Source organism: Felis catus, chromosome A1 (genome assembly GCF_018350175.1).
Source record: "Felis catus isolate Fca126 chromosome A1, F.catus_Fca126_mat1.0, whole genome shotgun sequence".
Classification (NCBI taxonomy): Eukaryota; Metazoa; Chordata; class Mammalia; order Carnivora; family Felidae; genus Felis; species Felis catus.
In genome coordinates, this window is record NC_058368.1 from 223,831,178 (window position 1) to 223,857,933 (window position 26,756).

General features: G+C 40.0%; 1 pseudogene; it reads right to left on the reverse strand.

The window, feature by feature from the left end:
- Positions 1 to 445: 445 nt before the first annotated feature.
- LOC101088218 lies at positions 446 to 9,583 on the reverse strand (annotated as a pseudogene).
- Positions 9,584 to 26,756: the final 17,173 nt, after the last annotated feature.

Sequence of the window (26,756 nt, forward strand, 5' to 3'; positions counted from 1 at the left end):
GTATTGTTATGATTTAAAAACTGATTAAGAACTTTACTTTTCAAAAATCATTAAATATTGATTTAGAAATATCTCTACATCTAAGGAAATTTTGCTTTTCAAATTGATACATAATCAAATTTTGCTATAAAAAGCATACAATGACACATTGAGTCATGCCCTAGCTTCCATTTGGAAGGTAACCTTGGAGGGAAAAATTGGAGGTTGATGTTGGCAGAAGCATCTTAGACTTTAATTGGGAAAAGACATTTGAATTGGCTTTTAGTTGGGGGCATTGGCAAGAGGGGTACCCAGGGCAATAGACTCCCCACAAGTGGAGGCTGATGGCTGAGGCTGAGCCCCAGGTGGACCTCCTTTTCCCAACACACCCCTGCATACCTCCTTCCCCCCAAAGCTCTATGGCACGCCCAGGAACAGGGAGGATGGGAGGGACCACAGTGACTATTCACCTGGACAGAATATCAGATGACTCAGATACCAGCTTCCCATCGTGGGTCTCTATCTTCTTCACAGCCACAGCCTGGAAGGATCTGTCACAGCTGAAGGAACTGGAGACCCTGCCAGGGCAGGACTGGAAGGAGCTCAGTCTATAGGTGAGTCCAGGGCTCATGAGGCCCCGGTAGGCTGAGCCCAGCCCACCTCGGTAGCCACTAGTCTGGTCATAGTATGAACCCTCATGTTCTTCCAGACTCCAGCAGGGTCTCCTCGCCGGCCAGCAGCTTGCCACAGGTGACGATCTTGATGTCCAGGGCTAGCTTGATGTTCATGAACCCCTGGCACTGGCACGGCTGCCCGGCCAGGTCCTGCTTGGCTCAAGGCAGGGCGGACTCCAATTTGGCCAGCTTGGCATTGGCATCCTTGAACCTATGGTGCTCCGCAATGGTGATGACTGCCTCCGGGGAAGCCCTCTCGTCCTTGAGGCCCTCCAAGTTAGCCTGGAGTTGATGGATATTTTCGTTCATCTCGGAAATCTCTGTCCTCGTGCAGTGAAGGTCGTGTCCGTTTGTCCCAGCCACTATCTGCAGCTCCCCACTCTTGACCTGGGGCATGGTCTCAGCCTCAGCTGCAATTGTTTTTATGATATTTCAGTATGTTGGGTTATTTCAATACAAATATTTTAAGAATCAGAATATTTATCACAAATATCAATGAGCAAATATTAAAGAAAAAGAAAAAAAAAACTTCTCCAAAGCTGAAAAAAAAAGTTCATCCCCACCTTGCACCAGTTCTAACTGTAGATTGGTGTTATTAAACCAGTTATGATGGATATTTAATAGGCCTGCGCCAAAATGTACTGCATTTAGAATATATTGTTGGATTTGGTTGCCAGGAGTTTTAGAGTTTATTTTCATATTTGTTCATGAGTGTTATTATACTGTAATTATCTTATTTCAAACTGTCTTTTTAGTTTCTGGTGTAAACGCTTTTGCTAGCTTTATAAAGTGACAGCAGCATGATTTCTCTTTTTCAGCTATCCAGAAGGACTTGTAAAATATTGGAATTACTTGTACCTTAAATGATTGATAAAACTCAGTGATGAGGTCATCTAAGCTGTATGTGTGTGTTTCATTACTACTACAATTTCTTTAATTGTCATAGGCTTATCATATTCAGGTGTTTTATTTCTTTTTTTTAATGTGTTTCTGAAGGTGTTTTTTAAGTAGATATGTGTCTGTTATATCTACATGTTCAAATGCTGGCATAATTTGTTTCTATTCTTCTTTTTTTATTTCTGACTTACTTGTTCTTCTTCTCTGTTTCTGTCTCTCTCTTTGTCTCTCTGTCTCTTATCTCATAAAAAGTACTATTATCTTATAAATTCACCTGAATTTCCTATGTTGAAAAGATACATAAGGATGATATTAGCCAACATGTTTTCATTTTGTAGAAAGTTGTGAGAAAATGGGATAAAGAATAAAATAAAATTTGAGAATAAAGGGTAGATGAAAAATTCATATAAATTGTTAATCCTATAAATAGACAAATAGATGATAAATCAGATAGATAAATAGATAAATAAAATTTTAAGTGTAACAAACTTGACGTTAGAGTAATGTAGTTATAAGCTACTTTAAATCAGAATTTTTTGACAATTAGCTTTACTTACTAAGATGATTACGTACATTTATGTGGAACTCACTCCTGTATCATAAAAACTTTAGCAAAGATAAATACATTTTTAAATAAATCCTATTATTAACCTTTGAAGTTTGTCTTTCCATATATTAAGTTGGAGATACTTTCATTTAGGTAAAAATAGATATTTCCACCAGCTTCTCAGTAGGAATAGACCTAGGGCTAGAATAAGGACTCCGTGTTACCTGATGATCAGGAATGTGCTAGAATTCCACTGGGTCATGAAGATCATTTTAACTCTTCTGGGGAGTGGCTTCGTTTTCTTTTAACTTCTTTGTTTCTATGACTAGCATAAATCAGGAGGGGTAAAGAGGGTGAAAAACATGACTTTCTCTTTAGCATCAGTTAATCATTGAAAATCATTTTGTTCCATTTTCTTAAGGCAATGAGAAGCGTGAAACAAATGTAATGTTTTCCACCAAGCTACATTTATTGAGTAGTTGAAATGATTGACAGCTCAAAAAAAAACTCCTTTCAAAAATAGTAATTAACAGCAGCAACCCTTCCAAACAGACTATCTTCTGTCAACAAGCATCACAAAAAGGCATCCCAAACTTGAAATGATGGTGGCAGGTAAGCAAGATATGTAAGCCAGAGCAAGCAAGGCACTTTAGCTCTCAAATTTTAGTGAGGGAGAAAACACATTTTGAGATTTCCTTGAGAAATAGCAAAGCCTTAAAAGAAAATGTTATTAAAAGAAAATTTAGAGATGATTCTCAATATATATGAGATGGCTTTGCTCAAAATACTGTATTCTATCTTATCGAATTATTTCAAAAGAAATAATGAAAAAAGTTTCCTTTTGTCTGAAGACTTTGTCCCCCTGTTATTGGCTTTCCTTATTCTTACCCTTCTTTTTCTTTGGGATTGGCCAAGATGTCTGTTGCCTGGAAGGGTCTATTTTACTAAGGTTTTCATCATTTTTTTTTTCAATATACTGCCGTATGGATAAAACTGTCTTATTTCCATGTGGCCCTTACGATCATTAGAATTTAGGAAACAATTTTTTTTTGTGTGTGTTAAAAAAAGTGCTTTCTCTTTCTATTAGGACAACTTGTTACTGAGCTGAATGCTTACCCTTTGAAAATACAAGTTAAACTGGTCTTTATTTACAAGGCTGTTTAAATGATGCATGGTATTACATATTGGAGTTTGTGGTGAGAATTAATTGCATGCTTCTAAATATGTGATTGCTTTATCATTTTCACTCCTGTAAAAATGAGATGTTGATTTTTACCAAATTTCCCTTGATATTAAATCTTTAGCATAAATGAATATAATTGCTTCTCATCTAATAGAGCTAACTCTATAATACCCAAGATACCCTTTGGTGTTAAAATAATGCGATCTAGTGAACTTGGCCTAACACCTCTTTTCTTCAGTAAACTATGACAAATTTAAGTTTTGGTGTAAGTAGGCTGTTTCAATTTCTTTCTCTTCTTTGAGTATTTTGCTGTAGTTGCTGAATAGTTTCTTAGCAAGGGAAGAAAAAGGATTAACTTGACTAAAACCCAGTTAAAATGCAAATGAAATGAATTTCTGGGCAATAAAGCATGCATTAAGCTGGAACTCTAATGAACATAATAGTAAAAAGTCCCCGGAATATTTTATGCACCTCTATCTATTTCATCTTTATGCTCATCTAGATGTAAGTCTTCCGATAATTTTAGAGGTTTTGCATTTCTGCTTGCCACAAACATGATTAACAGCTTTATTGCTCCCTTTTCTCCAGAGAGGGCTTCAAACCTACTTAATTTCACTCTCTTGAAACCAAATCACGAAGCCCAAAAAGATTTTTATCTGATTTCTAAGATTTATGCTTATTTCATAGGGATTACTGAAGTTCAATATTCATGGCCGCATGTAATATAAAATGGCTAAGTACAGTTAGGAGGCTTTGGTATTTGTTTTGCAATGAAATATTTAAAACAAAACAGATTCAATGTTTGTGTTATGGCGGTGTGTTAATTATTAGGTTAGAGATAAGAGGGAATGGTTTCTTCACAGAAATAGAGATACAAGTTTCTCTTATCAGCCTGAAGATAGAGGATAGCCTATCCAGGAGGACTGGAGAGGAGAGTCATTTTGGTGATGGATTTTGCTGAGTCAGGTATCCCTTTTGTTGAGCTAAGCCAGTGTTTAAGCCAATGTAACTGGGTCATTTCTTTTACCTTGTTAGACCTATTCACATTTTGCTCAACAGCATTTTAAAAATTCAGAGGGTTTTAATATATTATCCTGTAAAATAATTGTATAATCTATTATTATAATAGATCATAAAAGAGTATGGTCATTATAGAGTAAGTACTATTCCAGAATCATAAAATGTTAATAAGTGTTCAAGGTCAAGAAAATATAGGGTAGGTTGAGAGTTAAGTCTATAGAAGCTGGTACATTATGAGTTGAAATAGCTGCAAAAGATTCATGAAGTCTATTCTATGCCAAGAACAGTATCCCTGAAACTAATTTAAATGATTAGTTTTACTTTTTTCATGTTCATCCGTTAGAAAGCATATGGTATTGCCTCAATGATTATAGCAATAAAAAAGGACCATTTGCTAGTCATGGCAATGTTGTGACTATGAGATGTAAAGTCAAATATAACAAAAGAAAAGCAGTCTTAAAAACTAAAACCCATGGAAATGTATTATTTAGTGCACAATATGCTTTTGATATTGGAAGAAGATATTTTGGCCTCAACTATATGTTTGTATATATATACATACACTCACGTACACACACACACACACACACACACACACTCACACACACACACACACTCACACACACATACATGTGTATAATTAGGAGGGGCAAATGAGTTATTGAGTAGGTGACCCTATCTACTTATCCTAGTTGATAGACTATCTTTGGACTCTTTTTTTTTCCCCTAAAAGCCAGAATATTAACTTTGCCAACTACTCTGTGAATGAAAGATCCTTCATCAAGTATATGCTCTGTCCTCCAGGAAATACAAAGTGCAGTGCTGCCTGGTGACTCAGAAAGCACTTTAAATAGCTGAGGAAATGTAACGCTTTTACTGTCCTATTTAAATTATTCTTTCTACAGTTAAAATTGAGCTGTTATTCTATCATAAAATATGTACCTATATACTCATTTACATTCATAGAGTCGTGGAGTTCTTAATCTTAGCTTCCCTGAAACAATTAATTCCATTCCAGTCATGCTCTGGGTATCGCTCCTTCCTGCCGTCCCTATCTGGCTCCACCTCTGCATTCTTTTCGAGTTCTTTCCTATTATTAAAGAGAATAGACATAACATGAATATGCACTTACTGTGCTTATCTGAGGTAACAGTGCTTTGTCTCCATGAAGTGTTTCTTTTCCTAATTTGTAATGCAGTGTTTCTCCATTATGGTAATCCACTATTTCAGTCATTAGTGGCGGTGGTTGACAGTCTACATTCTTGGAGAACTGTGTAGATGGATTATTGGCTCTGACCCAAGAAGGTTAAGTCACTTGACTAAACACCACCGTTATCATTTGGCTGTCCAACACGTTGCCCTCTCACATCCATGCATGTATACCATTACCCCCGATTTGTTAGAAAACTTCTACCCTTCATTCAGGAAGACACTCTTCTAGTAAACTTTCAATCAAGGTGTCAGCAACATGGCTGCTATCACATTCCTCTGTGATCAATCAGGGATGAGCACATGATCAGGCAGCCCGAACAAACCCATCCTGGCAACTATTCTACTACAAAGAGAAGGGATAATTTTATTTTTGTTTTGATGTAATTTATTGGTATAATTCTACATCAGAGTAAGAGGTCTTTGTTTTCATACTTTTGTTTGTTTTTTTTTTTTTTTGAAAAATACCATAAAACACACTGCTGGTTTGAAAGTTCCTAGGAAATTTCCCAGGTATAATATGAAACAGGCACTGTATTCAGAGGGCACGGAGAGACTGAAGAAAGAGGTAGGCTCCTACATGCGGGTAGGTAGCAGGTTTAGCCAGCAAGGCAACTTACATATGTGACTTGTCTTGGGTGGCAGCAAGATGAGTGGATTTCTGCACCTGCCTTCCAAATCTTAAAAGTTTATATAGAAGTCTTAACTGGATTCAGTCACATATACTGTCCATATGGCCTTCCTGTCACATTACTCTCTCAAGGCCATGTCTGTGGAGCACTTTTCTGGGGGCAAGGAAGGCAAGCATAACTCACATTCCAAGGATAAGGACAGGGGTGGGTGGTCCCCAGTTGCTCTGGGCCAGCTCCAGGGTCAAATGGCTGCCATTTCCCCTTAATCTTCTTCAACAATCCACCTTCCCACTCCCTTGTGACTGGCTCTTAAAATTCCACCAGCTCCCTTTTCTAAAATGCACCCTGAGTGGTCAGCAAGGGGTTTCCTTAGCGTGGAGGTAGCTATCTGGCTGCATTGGAGGCAGATGCTACAGCAGTTATACAGGCACATGCAAAAGAAAACACAGATTAAGACAATGATTTCCAAAAGTAGTGACAGCGTCTTCAGCCAAGATCCGGCATCTGAACCACTGATTTATTCTAGTTCCCTGGGCTGGGGATGGGATCAGTCATGGCATTCACCTGTGCCTTTATGTGATTTTAAAAAAATAATACAGGGGCGCCTGGGTGGCGCAGTTGGTTGAGCGTCCGACTTCAGCCAGGTCACGATCTCGCGGTCCGTGAGTTCGAGCCCCGCGTCAGGCTCTGGGCTGATGGCTCGGAGCCTGGAGCCTGTTTCTGATTCTGTGTCTCCCTCTCTCTCTGCCCCTCCCCCGTTCATGCTCTGTCTCTCTCTGTCCCAAAAATAAATAAACGTTGAAAAAAAATAAAAAAATAATACATTAACAGGCTCATCATGTATAAACACACAACATTCTGTTAGGATGATGGCATGGGTGTCGTTTTGTGAGCCCATCCTGTGTTGGAGGACAGCTTTTCTCATTAGAAACATTTCAGTGTTCAACAAGGACAGACTGTTGGCTATTACTCAAGGCTTGATGAGTAAATTTGGTAAGGATTCCTGTCTGTGCTCTATCATCCTCTAAACAAATGGAGGAAACAAAGATGATGGCCAGATGATCATACCAGTGAAACACAGAATGTGCCTACCTGGCTCTAAGGAGAAAGTTTGGCAGCTGTTCTTACTATGGGGCAAATTCACCTTTGTGCCTAGGAAAAAACCAGAGTGTGATGGACCAGCTGCCCAGGTGGAAGCCACATTTTGTGCCGCATAATAACTGGATTCCATTTAGTGCTACCTAACAAATACCTAGGCAGTGTAACCAGTCAGTGCCAAATCAGTCGCTCTCCCTTAATGTGACAGAATGATGCACAGTTTCAGTGGTACCTGGTATCCCATCCCATGTTTCTGGTACAGTTGGGCTGAATCTGTTGAGAGGGATTTTTCTGTTCCCAACATAGGAATACCCAGGTGCCCAAATATCCATGACATGGAATCAGCCATTCCCAAACATGAGTATAGCCACTCACGGCTCCAAGGGTGTATTTCCAGCACCTTTTTGACCACCAGTTTGGTGGACCGTCTTTATAGTTTGTCTGGCAGAAAAACAACACTCATGCCCAGTATTTTAATACTATGTCCTACAGGCTATGTTTCTAGATCATTACTGGTAATATCAGATGAACTAAGAGTACGAGTCCTGGTTTATTCTTTAATGTACTGCTTAAGGGCCTTCTGGTCCCTTAACTAGAGAGGCGGTGCCCACCGTGGCAATCCTGAGGAACTGTAGAGAAGCAACTGTTGCCCACATACCCAGCAGGTCGATAGATCTTTCTTGGGCATATGAGTGGACCCACTGTGAAAAGGTATTTCCATCAGGCGGTGGGACATCACAGGAACAGCCAAAGTCTAAGGCCAGAAAGACACATTTGATTGAATCTTATATGGGAAACTCTTCCCCTTCTATAAGAATTACACTCATGGCCTGATTTTTAGAGATAATGTGGCTGGCTGCAGCTTTAGGAATTTGACCCAGTTGTTCATACCAACAATGTTGGCCGGCGGGAGAGAGGCATGAAGAGATGGACTGGGGACAGGATATGCCAGACCAGTACCCCACCTTCTCCTCTCTTTTGATGGTGCATATTTTATTTCAAGTATAGTGTGTTTCAACAGGTCTGGCTTGCAGCAGGATAAAAACAAGTCATTGGGGACTGAGTAGTTCTCTCCAGGGGTTGAGAGTAACTCACCCAACCAGGCGGGACATCCCATTGCAAATGCCAGTGGACAACTCCTTTTCCAGGTGTGATGAGATTTGGTGCTCTTGGCAGCATAGCAGTGTGGATTCCTGGTGAGGATTGAGATGGTGGCTGTTCCCTGTGTCTCCCATACCTTTATGATGCTATGTGCTTCAAAGGGTCCCCAGTTTGGCATAGGGGGCAAAGAGGCCCTACTAGTTCATCATTCAAATGTAGTAAAGCCTAGGGCAGTACTTTTGTCCACCTGGCCAAGGTGGCTTTACCAGTTAATGATTTAATTTCCTTCTTGAATATTCCATTCTTCCTTTCTACCAGCCCTGCTGCTTGTGGGTTATACGAGAGATAGAACTGCCTCTATGTCATGCTGTTTTACCTAGTCTTGACCTTTGAAATGTGATTCCTAATCACTATTTATTTTACGAAGGTTATCCATATACAGTACTCAGTTTCTTTAATCCCCTAATGGTAGCAGGTAGTTTGCATAGTGGCAGGGGAAACCTCAGGGTAGGTCGGATGTAGTGTCCACACTGGCCGAGGAATATTCAGAAACCTGACTCAGAGGGAAGGGGCCGATATAATCACTTTGCCAATACTTCACCTGCTGGGAACTCTGATGAACAGCCCCAGATTCTTTTGGCAATTGCCTCGGGCATTGTTTAGAATACACAGTACGTGCTCTTACTGCACTAACCAAGTCACTGTACTTCAAGGGTGATCCAACATCATTGGCAATATGCCATCTCATGTGGGCACTGTGATGGCTACTCTTTCTATCCATCCAATCTGCTATATCTAGTTAAAGGTCAGTAGACAGAGCTTATACTTGAGCTAAGGATCAGCTTCCTAATATAAACAGGAGATGTCCAGTGCCTTATGAGCTGGGACATGAAAAACAATGAGGACTACCTTAGTCTCTTGCAGACGGACCCATATGTCTTTCCACATATCTTGCCCCAATGAATGATCATCCACTCCTCAGCTTTCTATTTTCTAAGCCTGATGGCTAATCCTTTTAGAACAGCCTAACTCTCGGTGTATAAGGTTAACAGCCAGGCATTATGAGTGATCACCGGCCAGACTGCTCTGAGCTCAGCCCGTTGGCTGCTGCACTGGCTGCTATATGAGAGGCTCTACATAAAGTACTGTGCGCACTGCTAGAAACTGTTGCTCTGTCAGGGCCTAGGGTTTCTGCTCCCTTCTGGATCTGAGACCAAAGTCCCAGGGCACTCTCCCCTTTCATTGTTTCTGCCACTGTGCCCAACCCATACTTTCTGGAGTCACAGAAACATCTAACTCAAATGACATCCTTGACTAGGATGTGTCCAGAGCTTTAATCTATTTGGTTAATACTTTTCCCTTCTCTGAGCTGGTTTCCTGTGCTGATCCTCAGTCCTATATGTGCCCTTTCTTTGCAAGGTGGCATAGGGATGTGGGCACTATACCAGGTGGGCATTACAATTCTCCCAAGTTTGAAAATCCCTACAAAGGCTTGCACTTTTTTCACATTCTTAGGGGTTGGACTGGCTTGTACTTTATCAGTCACGGCTTCTGGGACAAACAAAACTTCCTGGTGGTGTCTGGGCCTTGAATTTTCTGTGGGCTCACTGACCATCCTCTCCTTTTCAGATGTTCCGGGAAAGCCTGAAAGGTATCCTGTGGCATCAGCCATTCTTTACATGTTAAACATTATATTGTCAGTGTAATGGGTCCACATTTTACTGATGTGGGGACAGAGAAGAGAGATAGGTGTCAGGCTGCCATCTCATGACATATGGTGGAGCTATGCAGGTAACCTTGGGGGAGCACTTGAAAGGCTCACTGTTGCTCTCCCATGTGAAGACAAATTGATCTTGTGACTCAGTGCATAATGGAAAAGACATTTGTTGAGTCCAGCACAACATGGTTCACTCCTGGGACCATGGCCAACATAGCTAAGACAGTGGCAATGTCAGGCGAGGCCACATAGATGCGGGGGAGTGGAATTGCCTTGTTTAGTTCCTGGTAGTCCGCTGTCATCCACCATGAGCTTCCTGGGTCTTTTTAATCATCCAGACCAGGTTGTTGCAGTTCTTGGACAGTTCCCCTTGTCTCCTTATATGTCCCCCAGGCCCTTTATATTATTTGACAGGGTTACTGGGTTCCAGTTGGTTCTCCCCCTCAGCACTGGCTTCATTACTCTAATCCACAGGTGGAATTCACCAACAGAGGTTTTTAAAGTTTGATCTTGTAGAATATCAATGTCCAATATGTTCTCTGTTACTGCAGAGATTTAAACACACACACACACACACACACACACACACACACACACACATTACCAGGGAGGTATGCCCAATTTTCAGTGTCAAAAGGGCCTTGCTAGCCATAACTTTGTCTTCTTTCCACTGATGGCTCTGAGGGGGCCAGAAAATTTCTGAAGGTTATTCTGTATTAGAGTACATTCAGCCCCGGTCTCCACCAGTCCTATTACTTTTTATTTCTTGAGGACCATAAATAGTGACTTCACCATGAGGCCTCTGGTCACCTCCAATGGCCCTCACTTGTAGACAATCTTGGCCTGCATTCTATACCTTGGATGTGGGAGGCACCCATCCTGAGTAGGACTATGACCCTGGGGCTTCTGCTGGAGCAGGTGGGACTTCAGGGATGACAGGGGCAGGTGAGGATGATCAGACTATATTTCAGGTATTAAGACTTTCTACAGGCCAACCAACATAGTGTTAGGTTTTCAGACTATCTGTTCAGAAATATTCCTCAGGAATGAGATCATGCCACATTTGTTTCTGGGTTATTCTGGCTGGACCCTTCATAGCCAATTGGGATAGTCCTTTGGATTTCTGAGCTTGCCCCTTTCTATAGCCTTTACCACAGCCCACATCTATTCCCCCAGATCAGCAATCCCACAGTTGTTTTGTCCCATAACCAAGCTTAGCGTGGATATCAGTGTCTTACAGGAGGTGATGAGGGTAGACTGGAGAATCTTGTCTCTCATTCTTGCAGGGAATGTGACTCAATCAGGGCCTTCAAAGGCAGGAGCTTAGACTGTCTTTCTCACTCCCAGCTCCCCAAGAATTTGCTACACTGACTCTATGAATTTATAGGGTCCAACTTGCCCAAGGTGATCCCCTTCATTGGGCCAAGGTTTCCTCCTGGAAAGAATGATCGGATCTATATGGGGATAAGGACCTTGAAGTCACCAGGCACCATGCAGGTGCTGCCAGAGGGCAGAGTGTGTGGTGATGTTGCTCATTTTCTCTGCTTCCTGCTCAGTCAGAGAAATATTATCACCTCCCATATCCCATAGCAGCACCAATCACACTGTTAAAATTTCCCTGGCCTTTTACTGGGACGTGGCAGCTGTGTGAATAAGCTCAAGGGAGTATATTCCCTCATTCTGGATGTTTCCTGAACTGGGGGCTGTATTGCTAGCGGGGGTTGCCTTTGCTGGGCTTTTGCTTTCCTTTGTATCAGGGGTCTGGTAACATGGGGTGCTCTGCCAACTTCACTGTCAATCACCATAAGCCCCTCTGCTTCTTTCTCATCACTCTCCCCAGGATTCCACATCTTAGCATCTCAATCAAGCTTAGTCACAAGGGCCCAAGTCTCAGTCTGTGGCAGTTTGAACCCTTCTAGCTTGGCAAAATGGCACGCTAAGTTCTCTAACTTACTATCCTGCTCTCCCACCTTGTCTTCCAGCCCCAGAGTCATCAGGCCTGTGGACATTTTATGTTTTTGTTTTTGTTTTTTTTTCCTTTGCTAAACGTAACTCATTTTTAAACTTCTTTATATGAGCTTCAGCCTCCATTTGGGCATTGGTGGCCAGTCGAACCGCCCACAGTAGAAGACAGCCCAATCCATGGCCATGTGCTTTCATTCCCTGGCTCAGTGCACTTCTTCCAGCAAGTGAATTAGACCAGCTGGTGTTTCAGGCATCTTTGTACTTACTCTGAGATCCACACATATCTGATATACGGACCACCCCTCCCCACATAGAAGTTAATGGCTAGCTTGGTATTTGCCCCATGGATGGAGGAAACATCCTTCTCTAACTACAGTTTTTCTTCCAGATTTCTAACTCAAGCTTCAGCCTCTAGTTGGGCATAGGTGGGTGTTGACCTGCCCATTGTAGAGGTGAGCCCACTATGGCAGCCATGCATTTCTCTTCTTTGCTGCAGTGTGCTGTGTGTAGTTCTTCAACAATTGCATCAGACCAGCTGGTGTTTTCAGGGTGTTCCCATACTCATGTTGTGGTCCACAAATATCTGATGTAGGGGCCACCCTTTCCATGAGGAGTCCAATGGCCAATTCAGACTCTCCCCCACAGATGCCACATTCCGAAAGCCCATTTCTTTGGTTTCCTGGCCAGCTTCCCAAATGTTGCTTTGCAAGTTCCTAGGGAACTTCCCAGGCATACTCGGAAACTGACCCTGTATCCAGAGGGCAGGGACAGGCTGAAGAAAGAGAAAGGCTACTCCAGATCGGTAGGTGGCAGGTTGAATAAGTAAGGAAACTTATAGGAGGCTTGCCTGGAGTAGCTGCAAGATGAGTACATTACTACCCTCACACCAGAATCTTAAAAACGTTTGTAGAGGGACCTTAACTGGTTCAGGCACATATGCCATCCATATGTCTCAATGCTACTTCCCTATTTCAAGGCTATGTCCTTGAAGGAAATTCTGGGAGCAGAGAAGGCCAGCCGAACCCACATTCTAAGGACAGGGAGGGGGTGAAGAGCCTCTGATTGCCCAGGTCCAGCTAGCCAGTCAACTCGTGGTCATGTCCTCTCAATGACCTCCTCTAACAATATATTTTTATTTAACAGTGTACCTGTTATGCTTTGGAAGGCTACTTTGGCATAAGAAGGAGTATAGGTTATGATACAATTATGAACATAAAAATTAATCCACATAGTTTGAAACAAAATATATCTCAAGGAGAGCATAGGAATGTATTCAATTAGAGACTTTTCTCATAAAAGGGTGAAACATTACTTAAAATTAAGATATGGATCATTCTTTCAATTAAAAAAAATAGAGAGGTAGTTGTAACAGTTTGATAAATTCACTGTTTTCCTAATAACGTTTTCCTTGCAGCACATTACTTTCCAGGTATTTGAGATTTTGAATGAACACTAGATGTATTTAAGCCAATTGTTTCGGACTTGATTACACTGGCTAAAATAAATGTTAACTGGAATAGATTACAAATATTATAGCGGCAACAACTTATCATCCTGGCGACTCATAAAAAATTTTTAATCCATATAATTCTTCTATAGCTAATAGGAGTAAGCTAAATTTAATTTAGACATCCTTTTTTCAAATATCTGATACAACTTATCATGTTAATATATGCTTATTATGCTAATATATGGGATATAAGGCCTAAGAAATATATTTAACTCAAGATCCCTTATGCAGCAATAACGTGCAATGAGGGAGGAACGACACAGCCATTAAAAATAGGAAGCGTGCATATCCCTAACAGCCTCGTGTGAAACGAGTTTGTCTACGAGTCCCTAAGCTGCTTACTGTGTTCTCATGGCCTGCATTCTGGCTTCCATATACTTTCTTCCTAAAGCCACCTGTGGATGACCCCTCACGCACAGCCCCCCGCATATACCCATCAAGCCACCTGCTGCCAGTGGCAGGGACCCTTCCCATAACACACAGGCTCTGGGCCCCACCATCTTCTCTGCTGTACTTTACTTTCTCTTTTTCACAACAGCCCTTTCTTCCCTGAAGACCCAGCCCTCTCCACAGAAGAGACCCTGGCCTAATTTCCGTCACCCCAAGCTTTCACGCTTCTAGCCAGAGTCTTCTCAGATCTGCATTGAAGGGAAATGGAATCTTGTCTCCTTGGAAACCGCTGGATGGCAGTCCCTGACAGCTGTTCATCGTTTTCCCAAGGTGCCTGGACTGTGTGTAGGGTCACTCAAATGAGGGGGTGACCCGGGGGTGTGGATTGTCAGGTTTGGCCCAGATGACAAGCGCGTTCTCCGTCTTCTGTGGTTAAGGGCCTCAGAGGCCGACTGACAGACACAGCCTTGCCCAGAAACGTGGGCTGTTTCTCTGCCGATGCTACCACTCCTGAGAGGGAAAATGAAACTGAACAAGAGTGGTCAAGAGGCTTCAAGTGCACAGTGTGACAAAGCATGGGTTGTATATGAGCAGATCATTCGGAAATCGAACAGTCAACACTTTGAAGGAAGGAGAGAAGAAACAGAAAGAAACAGAAGAAATCACATCATAATTATGAAATGGACTGCAGTTGTTGGAAAAGTTTTATTTTATCTTATCTTTATTTTTTTAAGTTTATTTATTTTGAGAGAGACAGAGACAGCATGAGTGGGGGAGGGGCAAAAAGGGAAGAAAAGAACATCTCAAGCAGTGTCCTTGCTGCCAGCACAGACCCGATGCAGGGCTCGAACCCACGGACCGCAAGATCATGACATGAGCTGAAGCAGGACACTTTACTGACCTGAACCATCCAGGAGCACCACATGGCCACGGGGCTCCTGGGTGGCTCAATCGATTAAGCATCTGACTTAAAAAAAAAAAAAATGTTTTAATGTTTATTTATTTTTTGAGAGAGAGACACACACACAAGAGTGCAAGTGGCGGAGGTCAGAGAGAGAGGGAGACATAGAATCTGAAGCAGGTTCCAGGCTCTGAGCTGTCAGCACAGTGCCCAATGTGGGGCTCAAAATCGCTAACCATGAGATCAAACCTGAGCCAAAGTTAGATGCTCAACTGGCTGAGCCACCCAGGCGCCCCCCACACCCCCAAATTTTATTTTACTATGTGATAATAACACTCAGGGGAGAGGATCCAGGTTTTTCTGTCCAATCTGCCATGGTTGCTCTTTCAACTCCTGTTACCTCTGTTCTTACCTACGTTCCCACCTTTTTCCCTTCCCTCGCCATTTCCATGAGACTCCGTGAATACTCTCACTGGTGCTTTCTCTACACGAAGTGGTTATTCTTCTAATATGAATGTGCTTTTGTTCTTTGTATTAACATGTCACACAGACATATGTGTGGCAGCAGTCTGTTTTTTAGATTATAGCTGAGACGTATGTGGGTTATTAGCTAGAAGGTTGACAGGGCAAGTTACTTGACTAAACAACATCATGGCACTGTGCCATAAAAGCCTATACTTAGATTGCTTTTATAGCAACGAGTATTTAATGGAAATAAAAGACTGAAAATAATATTCTGATACCACCACACGAATTTACATTTAATTAGAAAAACCTTACACTGAAAAATATTCCGATTCCAACCCATGTAGTGTTTGAAGCGGGGTGAATGATAAATGTCCCCACTCTACCCTCATTATAAACCAGTTCGAGGCAGATTTTTCTCATAGTGGTGATAGAGGGAGAGACATTCTCTCCTTTGTTTGACTTACATAGAATAGTTATGTGCTAAAAGACCAAATTAGGTCTGGTGAGAGCTTCTTAATAATAAACAATTTTTGAAATTTTAATGGTAAGATATAAATCATGGTTAACAGGATTTTGAAGAGAACAGATTACTTCTAACAGTTAATCATATAATGTTTTGCCTCAAAAGCAGGGTGGATTATTTTACTTTATGAGCAAATGCATCAAGGAAGGTGCAGGTGCTAAGGCTGCTCCTTCCCCAGGCATTTCTCTTCTGTCTGGAGCTTTATGCTGATTAAATTTAAGTATGTCCTCTCCCACCAGTGGTAAGATCTGCTCCTGTCTTTAGTCTTCAGAATTTGGAGAGGATTTAACTCTTGTCTAAGATTATCCACATACAAAATAAGGTTTGTAATTAGTAGTTTGGATGGACTATTCTTTTTTTTAAATGTTTATTTATTTTTGAGAGAGAGATTGTGAGCCGAGGAGGGCTGGGGGGTGGGGGTGGGACAGAGGACGTGCACTGACAGCAGAGAGCCCTATGCGGTGCTAGAACTCACGAACCGTGAGATCATGACCTGAACTGAAGTCAGACACTTAACCAACTCATCCACCCAGGTGCCCCTGGACTATTTATTTATTTATTTATTTTTAACATAACACTGCTTGAGAATACACCCTTGTCTTAAAAACTTACTAACATTATCCGAGGTTTCCTTCTATGACCCTTCTTTTGTTTTCTCACCTCCCATCTTCCTTCAAGAGGTCTCATTCTCATGTTTGTGGAACCTATACTTTTTTTAAATGAACTCTTCAATGCAGCCGTCATTCTTCACTTCGAGTACTTGTAATATACTTCTTGGACAGCTCTTTAATGACACATTGATATAACTGGACCACCTCATCCCATCCCTGATAGAGACTGCCTCAGGACGAGATTGGTGAATTTTATAAAGTGGTGCACATTGATAATATTCAGCATTGTATATCCCAAGTTCAGTTCTTGGGTGTGCCATACAGAACTCTTCGACTTACAAACCACCTGTAGGAGACCCCACTTGCACCATTTCCGGTCCTCTCTTCCTACACAGCTCTGCGTGCCATCGCTGCAGTTAGGTGCCCTACTCTGTGCTGTGCTTCAGCGTCACATGCGTCCTGTTCCAGGGTTTCTTTTGGCATCGAGGTAAGAACTTGCTTCGCGTCCACACAGGCACAATCTGAGCCTGTGAGGTCTTATTGCCAGGCAGGATGGAACTTGGATGAATAGGCAATGAGACCCAGAGAACAAATCCCTCCCCTTTCTCTTCTCCAAGTGAGAGTCCCGAGATGCACTTCATGCAGTTTCATTGGGACTGTGGGACACTGTGAACACTGAAAAGTGCGTCTTTGACCCTTACACCTTGGAATTAGACATCAGAGGAAAGTGATAGCACACGTGTCATTTATTTTATGTCAGTAGGTAACCTATGCAAAGACAGGATCAGAAATGGTCCTGGAAAGCAAAGCCTCAGAAAGAGAGCTTGTACCTGAATTACTAACCAACAGAAGGTCAATGAGGGTGTCCATGAAGGAGGTGTGTGGCAATAAACTCTGGCATTCCCTGCCATTCCATGGCATCACGACTAGTGTGGCTTTTACCTGTGCTTAATTAGGACGGTACAAAGAGGAAAGTGAGCCATTGTGATGTCCATTCATGGTGCACTTGACCAGCATGGGAGAAATAAATATAAGGGTGGCAGGCTGGCTTTGACTAGCTTATTGAAAGTCTTGGAGAAAAAGATGATAGGCTAGAAGCAGCAAAATTCACCTAAATGAGAAAGCCATAAGATCTTTTTTTTAAACACTAAACTCCAGTTAGTTAACATACAGTGTAATATTATTGCCAATATAGTGTTTCAACCCTTCTATATAACACCCAGTGTTCACTACACTCCTTACTCCCCATCACCTATTTCACCCATTCCGACCCCCCCCCCCCAACCTCCCATCTGGTAACCATTAGTTTGTTCTCTATAGCTTAGAGTTGGCTTCTTGGTTTGCCTCTCTTTTTCCGCCTATGATCATTTGTTTTATTTCTTAAATATCACATATGAGTAAAATCATACAGTATTTGTATCTTTCTGACTGATTTTTTTCACTTAGCATAATACTCTCTAGCTCCATCCATGTCATTGCAAATGGCAAGATTTTATTCTTTTTTAAGATACTCCTCGTCTCTAGCCATGAGATGTCTGTGCTGAAAATCAGGCCCAGCTTCAGAATATAAGCATAGTTGACATGCAAAGAAGTTTTAACATATCTCTTTTGTCAAAGTCAGGCTACACTGGAAAAGAAACAAGACTCAAACCTGAAATAGGCCTACGGATGACAAGCCTGAGACTCTTAAATTCCAAGTGTCCCTTGAACAATCAAGACCATTTGAAATACGCATATTTAAATTCAAGGTAATGAAGAATTGTGATCTTTGAGGGATTAAGGTCTAAATATCCCAAACAGGAAGTAATCCAGACCAGGCAAATTACCGACCAAGATTTCTTGTAATCTAGAACCTGTGGTGGAGGAGAAAGGAGAAGAGGGATATTAATGAATCACAGCCTGTCACCAGCCGTAATGATGAAGAATGTAGCTTGCTTAAAGTCTTTCAGTTATTTCATATGGCTACCACCCTTGGCAAGGATACTATGGTGAATTCAACTTTCACTTTCACTCTTGTAAAATAATCGTGTGCCTTTTATTCTCATTGAAATGGTATCCAGATACTGTACCGTGGGAGCCTACTATAATAAAGGAAATGAGTGGATTCTTGTGGCACAGGGACTTGTATCAGACCCCTCCAATACAACATTTTTAAAACGTTTATTCATTTATTTTGACAGAGAGCATGAGTCACGGAGAGGCAGAGAGAGAGAGAAAATCCCAAGCAGGCTTCGGACTATCAGCAAGGAGCCCCGTGTGGAACTCACCCCCCACAAACCATGAGATCATGAGCCAAAACCAAGAGCCAGATGTCTAAACAACTGAGCTACCCAGGCGCTCCTCAAACTCAACATTTCCTTTCACTCACCCATCTTGTTCCAGCTGCCCCAATTAGGTTGTTATGACCTAACTAGCTCTTTCTGGTGCAGCCTGAATACACCTGACCTTATGCCAGTTCAGCATGATTCTCACCTAATTTCCTAGATCTCACTCTTGATGCCTGCTACAGGAACCCCTAGGTACCCACTCATATGTTACCTGGGAGGTTAGAGTGGGTAATGACAAGATGATATGGCTTTTACCAATGGAAGGACAGCCCAATGGATGAATCCTTCTCTCTTCTGATCAGCATTCCTGAGATGTATTTTACCAGACTGCCGTGGTACACGCCTGTGGTTGGGACGATTGTTCACTGACAGTGGAATCCATTTGGATAAAGTGCTGTTATATTGGGCCACCCTCCTCCTGTCCTTTAGTCCTGTGTTTTTTCCTTCTCATGGTCTCTGAGATCATGATTCATGAGGTGACAGCCCCAAAGATGTTTGCCTCAGACTCTACTCTCTGAGAAACTCCAAATAAGATATACTTCAATAAATACAATCAAATACATTGAATTACCAAATAATACCTATTTAGTATTAGTGTGTAGAGAATATACTAAGTCTAAATATGTCTGGGTTTTTTTAATATAGTTAAGATTTTGGAAGCATCTCTGCTATTTCTGATTTCCTAATATGCTGCTCTCTTCTCTGAAGAGGAATTTGAAAATAATTGTCATATAACCCTTCATTGCAATAACTCTGCTTGCAGAAATGTATCCAATGGATATACTCTAAGGAGCATAAAAACCATTTTATAATTGTGATTCTCACATCCTGTTGTATGATAGGAGGAAAATATCAGAAACAGATGTATAGACTCAAGTTAAATAATTTAAGTAAATTATGATACAGATAAGGGATGAAATATTACACAATAATTGAAATTCACAATCTGGGAGCATATGTAAATATCTGTAATATGTTTCCAGGGGAAACTATGTTAAAATCTGGATGTACTGTGTGACTTTCGTTTTGGAAATATATAAAAACATTAATAATAGGTATTTATGATTTTTATACAACATTTTATTGTTTTAGAAATGCTTTTTTATGTTTTTAAGTTTTGTAGAATAAAACCATTACTTCTAAATGAGGTAACAAATACTTTATCGGGGTGCCTGGATTGCTCAGTTTGTTAAGCAACCAACTATTGATTTCTGCTCAAGTCACGATGTCACGGTTTGTGGGATCAAGCCCATGCTGACAATATAGAGCTTGCTTGGGATTCTCTCTCTCTCTCCCTTTGCCCCTCCCCAACACACACACATGCATGTGCTCTCTTTCTCTCTCTCTCTCTCTGTCTCTCAAAATAAATAAATAAACTTAAAAAAAGATAGGTAAATACCTTATTACCATAAATTGTCTGAATCTTGTATTTATGATATTTTATCTTTGAATACTTCAGTATTTTTCTCATAAGTGATTACTTCTTTAAATATTTCACATTAAAGAAATATCTATGTCCTTATTTTTTATTTTTCTTTAGAGAGAGACTGTGCAAGTAGTGGAGAGGAGCAGAGAGAGGCTCAGCACAGAGCTTGATCCCATGACTCTGGGATATGCCCTCAGCAGAAATTAAGAGTCAGAGGCTCACCCAACTGAGCCACCCAGGTGCCCCTGTCCACACCCTTCATTAACCAAGTGGAATCCAAATATTTTTTTTTTATCTTATCCAGTAATGTTTAGAACAGACTGAATCATAGAGTTCCAAAAACATTAGTATGTAGTTTAACCAACATTTCCAGAATCCGTTATGGAAGACAAGTGGCATATTATAGGTAAGACTACAACAAGTTGGCATATTCTAGAAAGATATTCAATGCAAACATTTTTAAAATATAAGGAATAATATCAAGACACTGGTATTACATTTGCACATATATATAATCTTTCACATGGCTGCTATGAGACAATGTTGCAACCTTTGCAGTAAATTAAATATAGTATTATCCAGGGACAAAAGAGAAAAAGGGAGTTACTCTTTCGATTTGCTGAAATCACATGTATAAAACAATGCAAACTAGATTTAAGAAGATTACTCACTTAATTTCCATATCTTCCACATGGCCAAGATTATGGCAGGAAGGTTGCCTTGGCACATAGCTGAGTTTCTACTTTGTAAGGAAATATCTACTTGCCATCAACTACTGAGGATAAAGTCCAGTGATAGAGATAAGGTCAGTTTGCAGAAATTATGATGATTGCATTAAATTGTACCTAATAGTGTCTCTCTAGCTCTTCCTCAGCCAGTTAGAAAAACACAATCAACAGCTGCATAGATCTTTGACACCTTATTTTTGGAAACGCCATGGTCAGCAGCAACTAAACACAGACAGAATATTTCTTGATGCTTCCTGAAGCTCAAGCAATAAGAGAGTTAAGTGACAACCGATCTGAAAACCAGTATTACATGCACAAATGCCCGATGCAGTTAATATGAAAATATGTATCTTCTGTGTAAAATATCTTCAAGAGACAAACCAGCTGAAGATGTTACCAAATATGTCATTGATGGACATTTCAATACTGCCTACTCGATCAGCCGGATTCTAACAGACTTGAAAAAAGTTCAGCTGCCTGACCAAGGATGCCCATTAAGACTAGTATCATGAAAAAAAAAAAAAAGAAAAAAAATGTATCCCTGGAGAATATATAACCAGAAGACCAGAAGAGTGAATGTTATAACCTTATTTTTTAGGTGAGATCACAGGTTACAATATAACATTCTAACCACTCTGATTAAGTTTAGTTTAGTTAAGAGAGTCATAGTTTGGTTGTAGAGAATTGAGGGTTTTTTTTTAACCCATTTAAAAAAAATCGTTCAAATATATTTCTGAAATGGGGCTATGGAGGGGTGCAACACTTTATTTGGGATGTCTAATCATTAGAACAGTCATAAATCCCCAGCAATTATAAATAATAATATTAGTAATAAGAAGATCCCAGAATTTAGCTAGGTGATTCTAAGTATTTAAGACTATTAACAATCTTGCTAGATATGTTGACTCTATAAATCTAGAGTAGGGACTAGGAAACTACCTTTTAACCAGGAAAACAGGTGATTTTTTTTTATACAGCCGACTTAAAGATTTCATAAATAAACTTAGTCCTAAGTTATCTTTTTCCATATGGTTTTGTTGGTTTCCAACTGATTATGATTATATTTTTCTCAACCAGATTGAAAATATTGATCTTTATTTTGCATTCCTAGGCTACTTTTAGGATAATATTTGGAGAGGTGTGGAATGCATTATGCCAATTTATTATTATAACTCATCACCTATGTATTGTACTTATAATTACCCAAAGTATCCATTTAATGATGTTTTTCTGAAGTAAAGCTGATAGCAATTCTGACAGGTTCGTAAGGCAGAGACCAACCTCATTTTCTATATAAAAATCAAATTATAGAACACTTAAATAATACGCTTATAACTTCACTGCACTTTTTAAAAATGTTTATTGATTTTTGGGAAAACACAAGGTGGGGAGGGGAAGAGAGAGGAGGACAGAGGATCTGAAGCAGGCTCCACACTGACAGGCTGACAGCAGTGAGCCTGATGTGGGGCTCGAACTCACAAACCACGAGATCATGACCTGAGCTGAAGTCAGAGGCTCAACCGACTGAGCCAACCAGGCGCCCCCACTTGCACTTTTTATTACAGAAAAATGTATTGTTAAAACAAAACCATCTTATCTTACTGTGGTTTTATGTATTAAGTTATTGGATTCACACAAATCTTGGTTATTGGCTGGCAGAATAAACACCTCCTGAGTGTAGGTGCGATGTCCCTAGCAACCAGAAGTGCATGGTGAAAATAAAAATGAATAAATAAGTAAACAAATAAAAAGATGGAAAGAATAACAGTAAGAGAACAGAACTTAAAGGAAGGAAGTGCATCTAAATGTATAATGATAAAACTAAAATTGTCTTAGGATTTTCCCCCACAAAGGGAAAAATATATTCAGTGCGCCTCATTTGTTTTAGTTATACTTTCTTATCCAAAAGTATTTTCCTATACTTAAACACCCTTCAATACCTATTTATTTTCCATCGTAATCCATTGTGAAGGACTTTTCCTACCCTACAGTGAATTTGAATTAGTGCCATATGCCGTTCTAAAAAGCTTGCTTCTATGAAGTATTCGCTACAATAATGGGCACCCTTTTCAATTTGTGTTGCTGCTCTACAGTAGAATTGGAGGCAAACGATATAAGTGTGATTGTGAACGTGTGTCCATGTATGTGTGTGTGTGCTTTATTGATCTATATCTGTGTCTTCGTGTATGATTAATATTTTACCTGTGTCAAAGATGAATTACTAAAGTCACCAATTTATTTTGTCCAAATGGCTCATCACAGTAAAAGGTAATGGAAATGTAGAAATATTTTAATAATCATATTCATAATTTTAGATCATGAATTCCAACTCTTTATATATAAAAGAACAGTAGAAAAATATAGGTACGAAGACATGTAAAATTTGCATTCACTGTTCATCTTCTGCAATAATAAATTGGATTTTATGGGAATTTTTCAAACATTCTTCGGTGTGTGTGTGTGTAAATTAATTTTCCCATTTGATTGTAAACAGGCAGCATTTTGTTATTCATTTGCTGCTACATTGTCTCAAATCACCCTGAGTTTTTCCTTCTTTCCTGAAAAAATTTAGCAGATGATCCGCCATAGTAAGAGAAGTTATATTAACCTCATTATGCTTGTAAACTATTTATGAATCTTGGAAAACATTTACTTAGGGTAGAGAGAATGTCTTTTGGGATTTCATCTTAATGAATTTATATATTGTTTTAATCCACATAATCCAAATGTTTCACAACTTCATGATTCAAAGCTTTTTAAACAACTCCTATGAGTGTTTTTTTTTCCTCAGGAAGAGTATAAATACCTTGCACTGCAGATATTAAATGTGCATTGCAGTTGAATAAATCTGTTTTATCTGTAGACTGTGTATACCTGTAAATACATTTCTAGTCAAGGACTAAATTAAAGTAATTTGGAGTGGGTTGGGAAAAAGAAGAGAATTATATAGACTTGCACAATACATGGGTGGTCCATTGAATTAATTTCTATGTTCTCTTCAAAACCCCAGGCTGTCCTCCCAATACTGATTCAGTGGCTAAGGAATTCGGTATTGCCTTACCTCAATATTGAATTATGTCCTCCTCTCCAAAAACACAGGGTGACTTTTCCTCATTAGGAGTAAGCAAAGCTGTCAATCCTGAAGAACTGTGACTTAAACAGGAAGATAATTTTTATTTTTATTATTTTTTTTATTTTTATTTTAGAGAGAGTGACAGAGAGAGCAGGGGAGAGGGGCAGAGGGAGAGAGAGAGAGAAAGATAAAGACAGAGAGAGAGAGAGAGAGAATCTCAAGCAGACTCCATTCTCAGCATGGAGCCCCACATGGGGATTGATTCCATGACCCTGGAACCGTGGCCTGAGCCAAAATCTAGAGTCTAACACTCAACCGACTGAGCCACTCAGGTGCCCTGATAATTGTCTTATTTATTTATTTATTTATTTATTTATTTATGTTAAAGTTTTATTTATTTTGAGAGAGAGAGAGAGCGCAGGTAGAGGAGGGGCAGAAAGAGAGAGAGAGAGAGAGAGAGAGAGAGAGAGAGAGAGAGAGAATCCCAACCAAGCTCCATGCTGTCAGCGTAGAGCTCAACGTGGGGCATACAAACAGTGAGATCATGACCTGAGCCGAAATCAAGAGTCTGACTGAGCTACTCAGGAACCCGATGTTATTTTTAAATGAAAAGATACTTCTCAATGCAACCCTGAAAGACAATTTTCGACTCCAAATGGGACTTTTGAGTTTACTGCTTGGTGACTTACCTATGGTGGCTACATCAGGTGGAGTGATCGCAGAAAGTAATCGTTATTTGCAGCAAATGAGGAGATCATGGGGAAATGTTTTCCAAAGCCATGGCTCCTGAGCAGGGAGGAGCAGGTCCTTTTGATTAGAGTTTAGGATGAGTATTTGGAAAGGGGAACTTTGTCATCACATATAAAGGTGGGCATAAGGCTATGTAGAACTTATTTAGAAAACATGCGTATAGGAGCTTCCTATGTTATGTTAATAACATAAAATAAAGCTTCTGTTCCTCCTAGAGGGAGACTTTCACATCATACTGAAGCAGAGGTGACTGTCAGAGACTTCTTCACTCAAATGTGCAGGCTTGGTGCCAGGGCTCAAGCTGATTTAGGCTGGTTTAGGCTGGTTTAGGCTGGCAAGCTCTTGGTCTGCCAGTAGGTAGTCTAGGGCTACTCTGTGGTCTAAGGCCCTTTGGATCAAACAATGTAGGACCTTGCTTGTTCATAAGCTAGAGCCATATCAGTTGACCTTCGGTCCAGGCTGGGGTACACACAGCTTGTGTATTTGTTAGTGGAACCTGAAAAGAAACAAGAGCTGATTAGGGAGAAGCAGTTGTCTGAAAAACGACCTTTACGTTTTCTGTATTTTTACCTTCATTAACTGCATCAAGCATGGTTTCAGTGCCTCAGCTCTAACAGTATCTTTGTTTATGTTTTATTGTTACTAATAAAATAGAAATTTGCTGGTACAAAGGAGCCATAGTGATATAGTCAATGGATTATTTTTCCAATGGCTAAAGAGCTGGTAAAGTGAGCTTTGTAAAAATATTAGGTAAAAGGTAAATTCCTGTATTGGCTGCTGTCTTATACTGTGAAGTTAAATGCTGACTTAAAATATGGAGACGTAGGGGCGCCTGGGTGGCTCGGTTGGTTAAGCGTTCGACTTCGGCTCAGGTCATGATCTCGTGGTCCATGAGTTCGAGCCCCGCATCGGGCTCTGTGCTGACAGCTCAGAGCCTGGAGCCTGTTTCGGATTCTGTGTCTCCCTCTCTCTCTGCCCCTCCCCTGTTCATGCTCTGTCTCTCTCTGTCTCAAAAATAAATAAACGTTAAAAAAATTTTTTTAAATAAATAAATAAAATAAAATATGGAGATGTAGAATGGTGTTTTCCCTCCTCTGTGTCTCTGACAGCTAGTAAGGTAAAATTAATATAAAATGCAGGTAGAATAACATAGAGATTTCAATTAACTGATGTGCAATATGGAAGGAGGATGATATGATTTAATATTTTTCTATCCCAATCTGCATGGAACATACTATATATATTTAAGACAAGAAAAGGGAAGGGGATAATCACCAAGAAGAAAATGTAACAAAAATCTTCAGTTTTGAGAGACCAAAAACATTAAGGCAGATAGTTCTTTATTATTTTTCCAAATTGTAGAATCCTTCAAAAACGTGCAAAAGTTTATTTAATGTCCTGTCTGTTGCATTCTTCTGAATTATCTCTGCTTTTGACTGTCTTTAAGCTTTTTTAGAAATATGAATATAAAACTGAGTAATAAAAATGATTCTAGTCCGAAATGCAAATCATGGCTAATGGTATACAATGGACAATTGCCCTGTGAATACTGACACATTTTGCATTAATTTGTAAATTTATTTTAATGCCAGTAATGACATGTGTGTGTGTGTGTGTGTGTGTTGAAATTGTCTTTGAACCAGTTGTAATATCTTCCTGGTTCCTTCATTAATTAGTAAATAAAATATTTGACATTTATCCAACTTATATAAAAATTATTTTACTTTACCTTTAACAAATATCATAGACCACATAGACATTGCAAAATAATCTTTATTATGAGAAAACCACAGAAGGATATGCTGAATGAGTTAGAAGAGTATAGAGATAAATTAAATAATATCAAAAAACAATAGTGATATAAACTGCATTAGAAGTATACAGATTTGAATCAATAACACTGAAGTCATAGTGACATGGAGAATACCTTAAGAAAATAATGATGCAGAACAGGAGGAAAACCTTAAATACAGTGAGTAAATGAGATATCTGGAGTGGAGAAATTTCTATAAAAGAGAGATATTGTT